This window comes from Rhinopithecus bieti, unplaced genomic scaffold (assembly GCF_001698545.2).
Source record: "Rhinopithecus bieti isolate Rb0 unplaced genomic scaffold, ASM169854v2 scaffold_1017, whole genome shotgun sequence".
Classification (NCBI taxonomy): Eukaryota; Metazoa; Chordata; class Mammalia; order Primates; family Cercopithecidae; genus Rhinopithecus; species Rhinopithecus bieti.
This window is the reverse complement of record NW_016803657.1, coordinates 5,411,569-5,425,260: the sequence shown is the minus strand read 5'-3', so window position 1 is coordinate 5,425,260 and position 13,692 is coordinate 5,411,569. Positions and strand designations below refer to the sequence as shown.

The 13,692-nt window shown below is 41.6% G+C and overlaps 1 protein-coding gene across 6 annotated transcripts in view; it reads right to left on the bottom strand.

The window, feature by feature from the left end:
* Positions 1–13,692, bottom strand: part of SDK1 (sidekick cell adhesion molecule 1) — a 954,524-nt gene that overhangs the window by 659,468 nt on the left and 281,364 nt on the right. The gene's annotated exons all lie outside the window — the stretch shown is intronic.

The following is a 13,692-nucleotide window of genomic DNA, read 5'->3' as shown; positions in this document are numbered from 1 at the left end:
AAAAAAAAAAAAAAAAAAAGGTTAAGGTAAAAATAACTGTAAGCCATTTATGTCCTTCTTGGAAATACATCAATTCTCTTTTTTTTGGAATGGCATGATAAATAATTGTTTTCAATTTTATTTTATAAATTTTCTAGGTGAAATTAAAAAAAAATCCAAAGTGGGATGAGTCTATACCAGGTTTTCTCCTGAAGCAACACAATGAAATGAAAAACCCAGACTGTACCATAACAAGCTATCACAGAAAAAGAAAAACACAAGGAAAATTCAGACTGAAATTTGTTAAGAAAGAGATATATATGTGACTCTGATGGTGTATACAGCTCACTAATAGGCCCTAGGCATCGGGCAAGCTGAGGTTATGTTTTTATTAGTTCTTTCAAAAGAATTGAAGTAATCAATATGAATTTAAATTAAACAGTACAGTAACAATGGAAGCTATACAAAGGGAACACAATATTTGTAAAAGTTATTTAATGTGTATTTTATTTCAAAATTCATATTAAATTGAGAAGGGCAATAAACAGGTCCCTGTGTGGAAGGGTCTAAGGAATTTGTAGCACTTGTTTCGGGAATATAAATCTGACGAATATAAGCTCTCCTGATATCAATTAGATGCTGATCTTCCACAACCTTTTTATTGATGTCATACCATGAATGACTGCATTTAAACTTTATCTTCATTAATAGTTATGAAAGCCAATCCAAAGACTAAAGAATTGATGTTGAAATGTTCCCAAGACTCCTTCTCTGGGATTCCCGTTTATGTGATTTTATCTAACATAAACAATGCTTTGGGGATCATTCATTCTTCATTCATTCCCACTTTTCCTTATTAAATCAGGGGCAGAAAATGTGCAATCCATATTTAGTAAAGCACGAACAGATGACTAGAACCGTCTGTCAAATCTACTGTGAGGATTAATTGCTCTCTCAAGTCGGTAAAAAAGGAATTTCAGAAAACCTTCAGGAAAGAGGACATTTACTTTGCTTAGGGATAAAAATCTTTTATTGCATGTCTGTTGAATTAATTCTTTATAATGCCAGGTTCTCTATGAACATAAAAGTTGGGGACCATTACATCAAGGATTAAAGTATGAAGGCAAATGTTAGTTTCTGCATAATAAAAAAAAAAAAATCCATTCCAACGCACAATGGAAAAAGGACCTAAACCACTCTATTGAGCATTATAAGCATGAACAAATTAAAAACGTAAATTTTGAAAGCTTCCACTTGTCTCACTTGGGAGTATTTGTCAACAATGAATTATGTTACAGAGTAGTTTGGTCAATTCTGGCTAAAGGTCTTCACTTAGCTTGCACAATGATCCCTAAACAAAGAACCAATAATTATCTAAATCCAAATCATTTCCAGTGAGAACCTTAAAAACCCTAACGCTAATTCTGCCTCAGAGATTCTCCATAAACATTCATATCTGTTGTGACCATCCAGAGTTCCAAAAAGCAGTCAAACCGAAGCCAGAAATAAATACAAGTAACACTCAACTTTGTGGGGAGACTATGAACACGAGGTCACACCACATTAATATTATGGATGCAAATTAAATGAGATAGCACCTTTTGTCCTTGCTGTTGTAAGCTAGGCACTTCATAGAGGACAGGAGCCAAGAGGAGTTAACTAGAAGAAGAGAGTTGACATAAACCAAGGTTAGGAAAATGAAAGCTGAACATCAAGATGGACAACTAGAGAAATTAAGCCCTTTTCAAAAAGATGTAGATGGGAGTCACACACAATTAGGTTGGGCGATGAGGAAACCAACTGAGAAAAGAGTTCTCAATTAAATATAATAGCCTCTTCTTGCTGAGTACAAAGAGAGCACAATAGATTAAAACAAAACAAAAAGCATGTAGAAGCTGAGTGTGGTGGCTCACATCTGTAATCCCAGCACTTTGGGAGGCCAAGGTGGGTGGATCGCTTCGGCCCAGGAGTTTGAGACCAGCCTGGGCAACATAGTGCAACCCTGTCTCTACTAAACATAAAAAAATTAACCAGGCGTGATGGCATGTGCCTGTAGTCCCAGCTACTCGGGAGGCTGAGGTGGGGGGAATCATTTGAGCTGGGGTGGTGGAAGTTGGAGTGAACCATTGCACCACTGCACTCCAGCCTGGGCAACAAAGTGAAACCCTTTCTCCGGGGGGGAAAAAAAATTCATGTAGAGAAATCTTCCCCACAGCTTAGTGATGAATTTTAGATTTTAGTCATGTAATTTGTCTCAGGGTCTTGAGCCTAAAGAGTATCACCATGGGACTGTTTGGAAAAAATGGACCTGTTAATAATATTAAGCCTTCAGCTACATAAACATAGTGTATCTGCGCATTGATTTAGGTCTTCTTTTTCTTCTCTCTCTCAGCATTGTTTGTAGTTTTCAGTGCAAAGGTCTTACGGATCCTTTGTCAGATTTATCCTTACTTCAGATTTTTTTCTACTATCTTAAATTTTTTTTTCTTCTACTTCTTGAAACGGAGTTTTGCTCTTGTCACCCAGGCTGGAGGGCAATGGCACAATCTCGGCTCACTGCAACGTCTGCCTCCTGGGTTCAAGGGATTCTCCTGCCTCAACCTCCCAAGTAACTGGGATTACAGGCATGCACCACCACGCCCATCCTACCTTAAATTTTAAATATATAATTTTCAGATTTTTTTGCTAGTACACAGAAATATAATTCTTATATGTTGATCTTCTATCTTGTAATGTTGCTAAACTCACTTATTAGCAGCTTTTTAAAAATATGTAACATATTTTCTACATAAATAATCATGCAACTTGAAAATTCAGTTTTACTTCTTCCTTTCCAATCTGGATGCCTCTTACTTCTTTTTCTTGCCTTACAGCACTGGCTGGTAACTCCAGTAATTGGGATTTGGAACTTTGAAAAAATTATTTCTTCAAATATTTTTCCTCCCACTGCCTCCTTTGGGGATTCCAATTATGCATCTATTAGGCCATCTGAAGCTTTCCCACAACTTATTTGTGGCCTTTTCATCGTGTTTGGTTTTTTTTTCTATCTGCCTTTTATTTTGGATAGTTCTATTGCTATATCTTTATTAATATCTTCTTCTGTGATGTCAAGTCTCCTGATAGCCCCATCCAGTGTTTATCTCACACATGATAGTTTTCATCTTTATAAGTTTGATTTCTGCCTTTTTTGTGTTTTTCATGTCTCTACGTTGATCATAGGCTATATAGTTATAGCTGTTTGTCTTTCTCTGTTAATTCTAATAACCGTGTCAGTTCTGGCTTGGTTTCAATCAGTTGATTTTTCTCCTTGTTATGGGTCATGCTTTCCTGCATCTGCATATGCTTGACGATCTTTGATTAGAGTCTAGCCACTGTGAATTCTCCCTTGTTGGGTCCTGGAAATTTTTGCATTCCTATAAATATTCATTAACTTTGTTCTCTGATACTGTGAAGATATTGAGCAGCAGTTGGATCCTTTTGGGTCTTGCTTTTCAAGACTTGTTAGGCAGAACCAGAGCAGGATTTGGTCTAGGGCTAATCATTCTCAAGACCCAAGACAACTCTGTGTAGGTTATCTGATAAACTCATGAATACGACATTTGACGGTTTGGCTGGGGAGAACAGACACTCCGCCGAGTCCTGTGTAAGCACAGGGAACTATTGCCTCTAATCTTCTTCGACAGTCCTTTCCCTTGGCTGGGGTAGTTTTCTCACATGAATGTGCTGATGAATATTCTGCCAAACACTCAAGGGGGACCCTCTGGAGGTCTCCAGCATTCTCTCTCTGCGTAGTGCTCTCTTATCCAGTACCCTGCCCTTAGAAATCTCACTGCCTAGATCTTTCCAAACTCTCAGCTCTCTTCAACTCAGAAAGTCCTCTAGGTTCTGCCTGGGTTTTCCTTCTCTATGCCACAGCCTAGAAATCCCCGCAAGGCAGTAAGCAGAGGGCAATCATAGGGCTCCCCTTGTTTGTCTTCCATCTCTCAACGATCACATTCTTTCACTGCCTGATATTCAATGTCTTGAGAACTGTTCATATTTTTTGTCCAGTTTTACAGTTGTTTCAAATGAGGCAGTAAATCAGATCCCGATTACTTTATCTTGGCCCAGGTTGCCAATTTTTAGGGAGACAAAGAAGAAGAAAGGACTCAGCCATAGAATTAGACAACAGTTCTACAAGCTGCCCTTTCACGGTAAGCCACATATCCCAGCATAAGGGATGCTGCCAGAGATATCTGTTGTGGATAAGGATGTTGTGGGGAGTCTCTAGTAGCCCCAAAGAAGAGTCAAGCACGCATCCGTAAGGTCCTGGAATAAGATGATGCCTTCTGCAGAAGGGAACTACACACATTGAAGGGCAACTTCTGATGTCCTTAGGACAAACTGAAGTCCTGACCCCATAGGTATTAAGAAAATATGCCAGACTGGGAACATAGTGAGATCCCATCTCTACAAAATATACATATCTTGTATATACATCTATACACTCTAGCCTAAGCAACACAGCAAGACTCTATCTTGAAAGAAAGAAAATATGCAACTGGAGATAAGCATGATGAGGGAATTATTAACAGAACTATGTAGCCATAAGAGTAAGACTACTCTCTCAGTTATACACAGGCGTCACCAACTGATAGAACAGTTAAACACTCAGGCCTGGGATTATACATGGGTCGCCTTGATCCAGAAAATGAAGATGTCACACTACCGCCTTACTCGTGCGTGGTGAAGGCGAGCACGGTGAAGGAAGAGTCTTCCACGCAGATGGAGTTGCAAGTAGTACCTTTGGTCCTTAACTTTGAATGGGGAGAGATTTGAGAAAGAAATGGGTTGGGAATGGATGTAAAGAGACACTTGGGCAATGACAAATGGCTTGGCTGATGGGAAACAGGCCTGGGAGAAATAGGACTAGAAATTCAGAAACAAGAAAGTCATATGTTAAAAGCCCAATGAGGGTGGCTGTCGTATGTGGATTTTTGATATCACTAGAAAGCATCCACTTCAGATAAGGCACTCATCAATCAATTGAAGAGGATGACTCAACTGTGGCTGCCATTTAGATTTCTTCTCAACTAATAAAATGGGACATAAACCGGTCATGTTGGCAAGGACTGAGGCTATGAATGAATCCAACAGCAACAGCTCCTCCTCACCAAAGCTAATCTGGCTTTTGCCAATGCCAGATGCCAAACATGGCAACGGCAGAGACTGATGCTGAATCAATAGTGCAACATGATTCTTCAAGCTGGCCACTTGCGACTGGCTGCTTATATCTGGCCTTTCTACCATGGAAACATGCAGTGACTCTTCCTAATCAAACTCAGTATCTCCTCTGGATACGGATCTGCCTTCTCTGTTCATCGACTCAGCCAGCACCACAATCTGGAAGCTTGAATACCTAATCTATACGCATGGCAGCCTGCACAGCATTGCCGCACATCAGGGACTCATTGTACTTATTGAAGGAGGTATGAGAACAGGCACTTTCCCCAGGGGATCAGGTAGGCCTAGCAGATATTGCATCACCTGGAAGTAGCCACACTAATAGGATAATAGGATTCGGAACAATGCCTGGTAGTGTTAGCTGGACATGGTGGCTTATGCCTGTAATCTCAGCACTTGGGGAGGCCGAGCTGGGTCAATCACTTGAGCCCAGGAATTTGAGACCAGCCTGGGCAACATGGTGAAACCCTGTGTCTACAAAAAAAATTAAAAGAACTAGCTGGGCATGGTGGTATGTGCCTGTACTCCTAGCTATGTAGGAAGTTGAGGTGGGAGGATGAACTGAGCCTGGAAGGTCGAGGCTGCAATGAACTGTGACTGTGCCACTGCACTTCAACCTGGGCAGCAAAGCAAGACCCTGTCTCAAAAAAAAAAAAAAAAATTGTTAAACCTGAGGTCAAGATATGATTGGCCCCTATTCTGGCCATCTATTTGGTTTTTTCCCCCCAACTTTAGGCTCTTTTGGATTACAGACCTGAGTTCTCGGGTGAGGGAAGATTTCCCATAGAAGAAACAGGGACCCAGAGAATTGGACTCTTTAATACATCCTACTCACTTTGTGCACTTCATGCCAGTGGGCTGATGAAAAAGAAAGGCATTACTACACTGATGGAAGTAATGACTCTAATTACCCTGAGACATTAGGGCTGATGCCACACAGCAGAGGTGAGGAGGAGAGAAGTCACTGGGGTATCTCTTAGTGCTCGCAAGACCAGTTGCAATTAGAGAATCCACGGCCCAACAGAAGCAAGATAACTAAAAGCTGAAATAAGGGCCTGGGCCACCCAGCACCAAGCAAATTCGACTAGCTGAGGAGCAGGCTGAGATTCATGCATACCTAGAACGGGCAGGAGAAAATACATACACCCATTATAGCCTTGAGACTTGGACTAGTAAGAAAAACAGCTTGTTCCACTAACTCTCTTGAATAAAGTCCTCATTAGAAACTCTGACTACCTTCTTAGAAGGAACTCTTTCATGAATTAGACTTAATAGTCGGTACAAGTTACACTGAGGGGTTCAAGGAATAGACTCAATTTTGTCCTCTTACATTCCATTTAAAAAATCCTTTTGTTCTGGAAGTGGTGGCTCACACCTGTAACCCCAGCACTTTGGGAGACCAAGGCAGGAGGACTGCTTGAGACCAGGAGTTCAAGATCAGGCTGGGTAACATAGCAAGACCCTGTGTCTAAAAATAATAATAATAATAATAGCTAGCTGTGGTGGCACCCATCTGTGATCCCAGCTACTAGGGAGGATGGTGCAGAAGGATCACTTGAGCCTAGGAGTTCAAGGCTGCAATGAGCTATGATCACACTATTGCAGTCCAGCCTGGGCGACAGAGGGAGACCCTCTCCCTCAAAAAAAAAAAAAAAAAAAAAAAAAGGAAAGAAAGAAAAATCTTTGTGGCTCCACCTTTTACTTGAGCTGCTGGTGTGGTCAACAATTCCAGGCAGCCCAGAGTGGCCTTATGGTGGCACAGCTGGCATCACTTTGCCTCAACCCATGCCTCATATTTCTTGCTTCCTGTCCTGGGGATTCTCTGGCACCACAGTCAGCAGGTTTAGCTGCTTACTAATGCTTGAGCTAATTAGAAATGAAGGCTAATAACCATGGGGCCCATATTTATCAGCCAAGTACAGGAGCTGATAAACATTTTCCTCTTTCACCCAGTAGGGTGGGCACTTCTAAGATGCATTTCCTAAGACTCCATAGAGGTTCCAAACAAGATTGAGCTCCAGCCACTTAGAGTGACTGCCAACTTGATAAGGGATCCCTGCACTGGTGCTTCCTTCCTCCCTGCTTCATTCCCCTGCCTTTACACCTGCTGCCTGGAATGACATTCACAAACAAGGAGACGCAAGCTTTGTCTCCACCACTGTCATCAGGAGATCCCAGATTATTAGAGACAGAACTGTCTGATTCGTTGCAAATATTGTCCCAGTTTGTTGCTTGCCTTTTAACTTGTAAGGATTATTTAAGCATATGGGCAATTAAAAATTTTATCTCTTTTATACAAAACTTGTAAATATTTGTAAATTTATCTGTGATCTGTTTCTGGTGAAGTTCCTCAATGTTTTTGTACTTTGTCCTGGTAGAGTCTGAGATCATTCAAATATTCCCTTTGTTTATGTTTCCTTTTTTATATTTAATTCATCAATGTATCTGAAATTCATTTTGATGTTTAATGAGGATGTATTTTGAATGTTGTTTGCAAAAGTTGTTTTAGCATTGGTTTGAGAACTCATTTGAATATATATATACACACACACACACACACTTTTATTTTATTTTTATTTTTGAGACAGAGTTTCATTCTTGTTGCTTAGGCTGGAGTGCAATGGCACAATTTCAGTTTACTGCAACCTCCACCTCCTGGGTTCAAGCGATTCTCCTGCCTCCCGAGTGTAGCTGGGATTATAGGCACGCGCCACCACAACCGGCTAATTCTGTATTTTTAGTAGAGACGGGGTTTCTCCGTATTGGTCAGGCTGGTCTCGAACTCCTGACCTCAGGTGATCTGCCCACCTCAGCCTCCCAAATTGCTGGGATTACAGGCATGAGCCACCGTGCCCGGCCTTGCTTATATATGTTTTATAAATATACTGGTCTGGATCAAAATGCTCCTCTGGCATACTGTTTAATTTTATACTATTAACATGTTAATTATTGTGGCACTCTAATATGCCTTAGGTTCTAGAAAAATTAATCCCTCCTCACTATTTAATGTTTTGAAATTTTATTGGTATTCTTCTGTTTATATTTCCAGATAAGCTTTAGAAAAACTTCATCAGTCAAGTTACTTCCCCAGAAAATCCCATTGCCATTTTTTATTAAAATATCCAGGCCAGGTGCGGTGGCTTGCACCTGTAATCCCAGTACTTTGGGAGGCCAAGACTGGCAGATCACTTGAGGCCAGGAGTTTGAGACCAGACTAGGCAACATAGTGCAACCCCCATCTGTACAAAAAATACAGAACTTAGCCAGGTGTGGTGGTGGGTCCCGTGGTCCCAGCTACTTGAGAGGCTGAGGCAGGAGGATTGCTTGAGCCCAGGAGGCTGAATCTGAAGTGAGCCATGATCATGCCACTTGCACTCCAACCTGGGCAACAGAGTGAGACTCTATCTCAATAAAATAAAATCAGCTACTGATATTAGGTTTCTTAAAAGTGCTACTGATGTTAGGCTAAAATTCTACGATGGTTTCAAAGGAACTGTAATTTTTATTATAGCATTTGGGTTTCCTATATAAGGATCTTCTTTTATATCGCATTACACACTTTCCATGTGGGTTCTACTCATTTCTTATAAAACTTATTCCCAGGTATTTCATAATTTTATTGATACTGTGAAATGTGTTTGCCTTTTATAAAACAAAAGAAAAAAATAACCTTTCCCTTAACCATTCTTATTTTCCCTGAAATAAAGCAAGAATAAACATCCATCAAATTTCTATTTTTATATTGTCATAGAAATTGAACCACAGAGGCAGGTTACATAAGAAAACTATAAAATTTTTAGGAGTTTAGAGTATACAATTATTCCTTCTGCTACAATAATAAATATTGTGCCTAGTATTAAGAAATTCTTGGCTTATGTGTATGTATATCTTGAATATAATTACAAACTTTTTATTCCAAAGTAGAAAATAATTTAGAGTAAATGCTTTCTGAAAAGAATACAAATCCACCTAAGACATCTATACTAACTTAGCTTAACTGCTGAATTACCATCAACTTGCTAACGTAGTCACCTGTGCCGAAATGTAGACATGAGCATGAATATGAAACATAACATTTGAGGCCAGGCGTGGTGACTCATGCCTGTAACCCCAGCACTTTGGGAGATCGAGACAGGCAGATCACTTGAGGTCAGGAGTTCAAGACCAGCCTGGCCATCATGGTGAAACACCTTCTCTACTAATAATACAAAAATTAGCCGTGCGTGGTGACACATGCCTGTAGTTCCAGCTACTCAGGAGGTTGACAGTCGCTGGAGACCAGGAAACGAAGGTTGCAGTGAGCCAAGATCGCTCCACTACACACCAGCCTGGGCAACAGAGTGAGATTCAAAAAAAAAAGAAAAGAAAAGAAAAGAAAAGAAAAGAAAAGAAGGAAAGAAAGAAACACAACATTTGAAATTCACTGTGCAGTGTGTAATGCACACAGCAAAGAAAATGCTATTTTAAGTCAAAGCTAGAAAAAGTAAATGTATAGTATTTGCTCTTTATAGGTTTAGCATTTTCGTAACTGACACCAAAGTGGGGAAAAATAAAGGTTCTGTTAAGACGGGAAACAGCTACCATTTTCAGAAAGTATCCATGGTTTTTTCATGTGAAACTTAGAAAGGTCTCATGAAGGCTAACATATGATAAATGAAGGTGCTTATTGGAAGGAAGCAGAGGAAAGAGTAATTTGAAAAAATAGCATGAGATTTTAGGCAGGTTTTATATCTTGAAAAAAAAAAAGGATAGCAAGATATGATAGATTCCTAATAACCCATCTCAGTGTCTGAGGCCCTCGTTGAACATAATATAATTTATCACAAATACCCCAAACAATTCTTGCTTCAGAATCACCCATTCCTTATGTTTCCCGTGTCACAGTAGTGAAGCACCTAGCTTATTTTAATGGTCCATATATAATGAGTCACTCCCTCAGTCTTGCTTCAATATCACCACCGTTTTGTCTTCTTGTGTGTTTCCAACGAACAAATAAGTTTGCGAGGGCAAGAAGAATGCAAATAGAGTTCCTCCTCTTCCTCTAGTTTTAAGTTGACTGCAAATTGTCTTACCATTAAGTTTGAAAGGCAGCATATATAATAGCTTATTGTACATTTTGGCATTTAAAATACAACTGTTACACCATTCTTTTTTAATTTTATTTTTGGAGATGGAGTCTCACTCTGTAGCCCAGGCTGGAGTGCAGTGGTGTCATCCTGGCTCACTGCAACCTCCGCATCCCGGGTTCAAGCGATTCTCCTGCCTCAGCCTCCCAAATAGCTGGGATTACAGGCATGCGCCAACCATACCTGGCTAATTTTTGTATTTTTAGTAGAGATGGGGTTTCACCATGTTGGCCGGGCTGGTGGTATCGAACTGCTGACCTCAAATGATCCGCCTGCCTCGGCCTCCCAAAGTGCTGAGATTACAGGTGTCAGCCGCTGTGCCGGGCCTACACAATTGTTTTAAATAGAAATGCTGCTTGCCTTATGAAGGTGTTATGTCCCAACAAATCTATCACATGTTGAAAATATCCTAGGTCAAACGTGCATTTTACATACCTACCCTCACAGACACCACGGCTTAGCCTAGCCTATGTTAAGCATGCTCTAAACACTAGTATCAGCCTACAAATGGGCAAAATCATCTAACACAAAGCCTGCTTTATAATAAACTGTTGAATGTATCATGTGACTTACTAAATACTATACTTAAAGTAAAAAACAGAAGGGTTTCTCACCTACGTCAAGTCAAAAACTTGTTAAGTTGAACCATCGTTAAGTTGGGGACTCTCTGTATATTCAATAAAATAAAATGCAAATAATCGTTTTCAGACCCATATTATCCATTTAAAAATCGAAAGAATTCTTTAATAGTGGGAACTTGGATATTATTCTGTCTTACTCTTGCACCCCTGAGAGAGAGTTCCACAGGAAGACTCAGATACGGGACAGGTGTGCTTTCTCCTGGGATGGAGGAGAAATCACTATTACGGGTGGTCGGAGAAGAGAAACGGCTTGGTGCCTACACAAAGGCATGTTCTCGGGGAATTCAATTTCAGAAAACATCCATGTGGAAACCGAAGATCTAGGAAACAATTCCTTTCCCACCATCCAAGGCGTGTAGCCAGGCTGCCAGGTCACTGCCACACGTTATCCATATCGTGCCCTGCTTCTTCTTAGGAAGAGCAATCTGGGTTCTTTGAAACCCCATTCCTTTCTTTCGGGGGCACACAAAGCACGATGTAATTTAATTTTATGTGACCCCTCATAAAATGAGGGTGAGGTGGGCTTTATTATACTCATTTTCAGATGGAAAAAGATCAACATGGTTAGATAACTTGTCCAAAGTCACACCGGTAAGCTGAAGAGCAAGTCCCTGAACTCCAGTCATCTGTCATCAGCCACTACTCAAACATGGTTCTCAATTCTAAGTTTTTTGTTTTTGCTTTCTTACACCCCTTCTAACAAACCGAGCCTTGCGATATCACATGGTAATAATGTATAGTGCTGCCTACGATCATTAGAGCCTTAAACGCTCACAACACTCCAAATGAGGAGGGATCTTTCCCATTCTGCAAACGCTTACAGTTCTCTCTTTACACTTATGGCAGGGCTCATGGGCCACCTGCCTAAAGTGATACCACCGCTGCTCAGGTGCAGTGGAGCTGGATTCCGCCAGTCCTGGGATTCAGGACTGTTTGATTTCACCATGCTATGATCTGCTACGATCAACTTCTCCCTGAGTGTAGATCCTCCGACAGGGTAGGCCCGATAATGTAAGCAGTCACACACTCACTTGTCTAAAGCGTGGGTGGGTGATGGGAATGGGCAGAGCAAGTGAGGTGCGACAAGGGAGGGGGCTGCCAGAGGGCACTGAGGAGAACCAGGGAGTGTCCGTGCCTTTGCTGGGGGCAGCTCTGCTCAGCCACCTGCTCCTGACTGGGGCTGCAGACCAAGCAGCAAGGCCTTCTGACTGGTCTACAGAGGCTGGGAAGCAAGGTTTTTACAGAAAATCTTACAACTGTCAAATGTTGGCAGCCAATAAAAAAATATGCTGTGGCTCACTCCTATAATCCTAGCAATTTGGGAGGCCAATGCAGGCAGATCACCTGAGGTCAGGAGTTTGAGACCAGCCTGGTCAACACGGTGAAACCCCATCTCTACTAAAAATACAAAAATTAGCCAGGCTTGGTGGCTCACACCTATAGTCCCATCTACTCGGGAGGCTGAGGCGGGAGGATCGTCTGAAGCCAGGAGGTGGAGGTTGCAGTGAACCAAGATCATGCCACTGCATTCCAGCCTGGGCAACAAGAGTGAAACTCCACCTCAAAAAAAAAAAAAAAAAAAAAAAAAAGAGAGGAAAAAAAATGCTTTACGCATTCCTACATATATTTTTAATTGATTTTTAAAATACAAACACACACACACAACTGAAACACACATAAATTCTGGGCAGGCTGAGTGTGGTTCCACGGACCACCATATCACAACCTCAGAGGTACAGAGAGTGAGTGGGTGGGCTATTCCCCATTTTGAGAAGCTTATTAGTCCACTTAAAATGCCTCTGTACAGCTCATTCTTTACTTCATCTGAAGAAGAACACGGCATGGGTGACTTTGCTAATGGTGAGGCCTCCTCGACTTTTCTGGCATGCCAGTTCTCCATCCTGCATGGAACTGCAGCATCTAATATTATCATCCTCACAAAGTATAGCCCTGAAAAGCTCTGAAGTGTGGTAAGACCCTGAGGCTCCAAAGGCTGTGCCGCTGCCTCCAGGTGAATCTTCACCTCAGTCTTATCCTGATCTTGTGCTCTGCCCCCAGGTTCAGGCCTTCTGTCCCCACATCATATCCACCCCATGTGCATCAGATCCCTGGTGCCTGGCACAGTGCCGGGCACATGGCAGGACTTCAATATATACTGTGTTTTTGCTGTTGCATATAGAGGCTGTACTCACGCCCATTCTCCATGATTCCATCCGTCCCTATCTCCACTTGAAAGCAGCTAGGAAAGATTTTCGCTGACTACTCAGAGCTCTAGATACCAAACTAAAGATCTGTTTCAACATTTGTGCCTAGATAGGAACGATACTTGTGGGCGGGGCTGTTGCCCTTGGAAAGTAAATGTATCACACTAAAGCTGTTACTGGCATTGCTCTGTAACCATAGCTTTTTGTTGCCTGACAATTTCACTAACGGGCTTACTTTTACAAATGTAATGATAGACTTCCTAGGTGTAAACACAACCTATACGAGAATAGAAAATCACATTCTAGGCCGGGCACGGTGGCTCAAGCCTGTAATCCCAGCACTTTGGGAGGCCGAGACGGGCGGATCACGAGGTCAGGAGATCAAGACCATCCTGGCTAACATGCTGAAACCCCGTCTCTACTAAAAATACAAAAAACTAGCCGGGCGACCTGGCGGGCGCCTGTAGTCCCAGCTACTTGGGAGGCTGAGGCAGGAGAATGGCGTGAACCCGGGAGGCG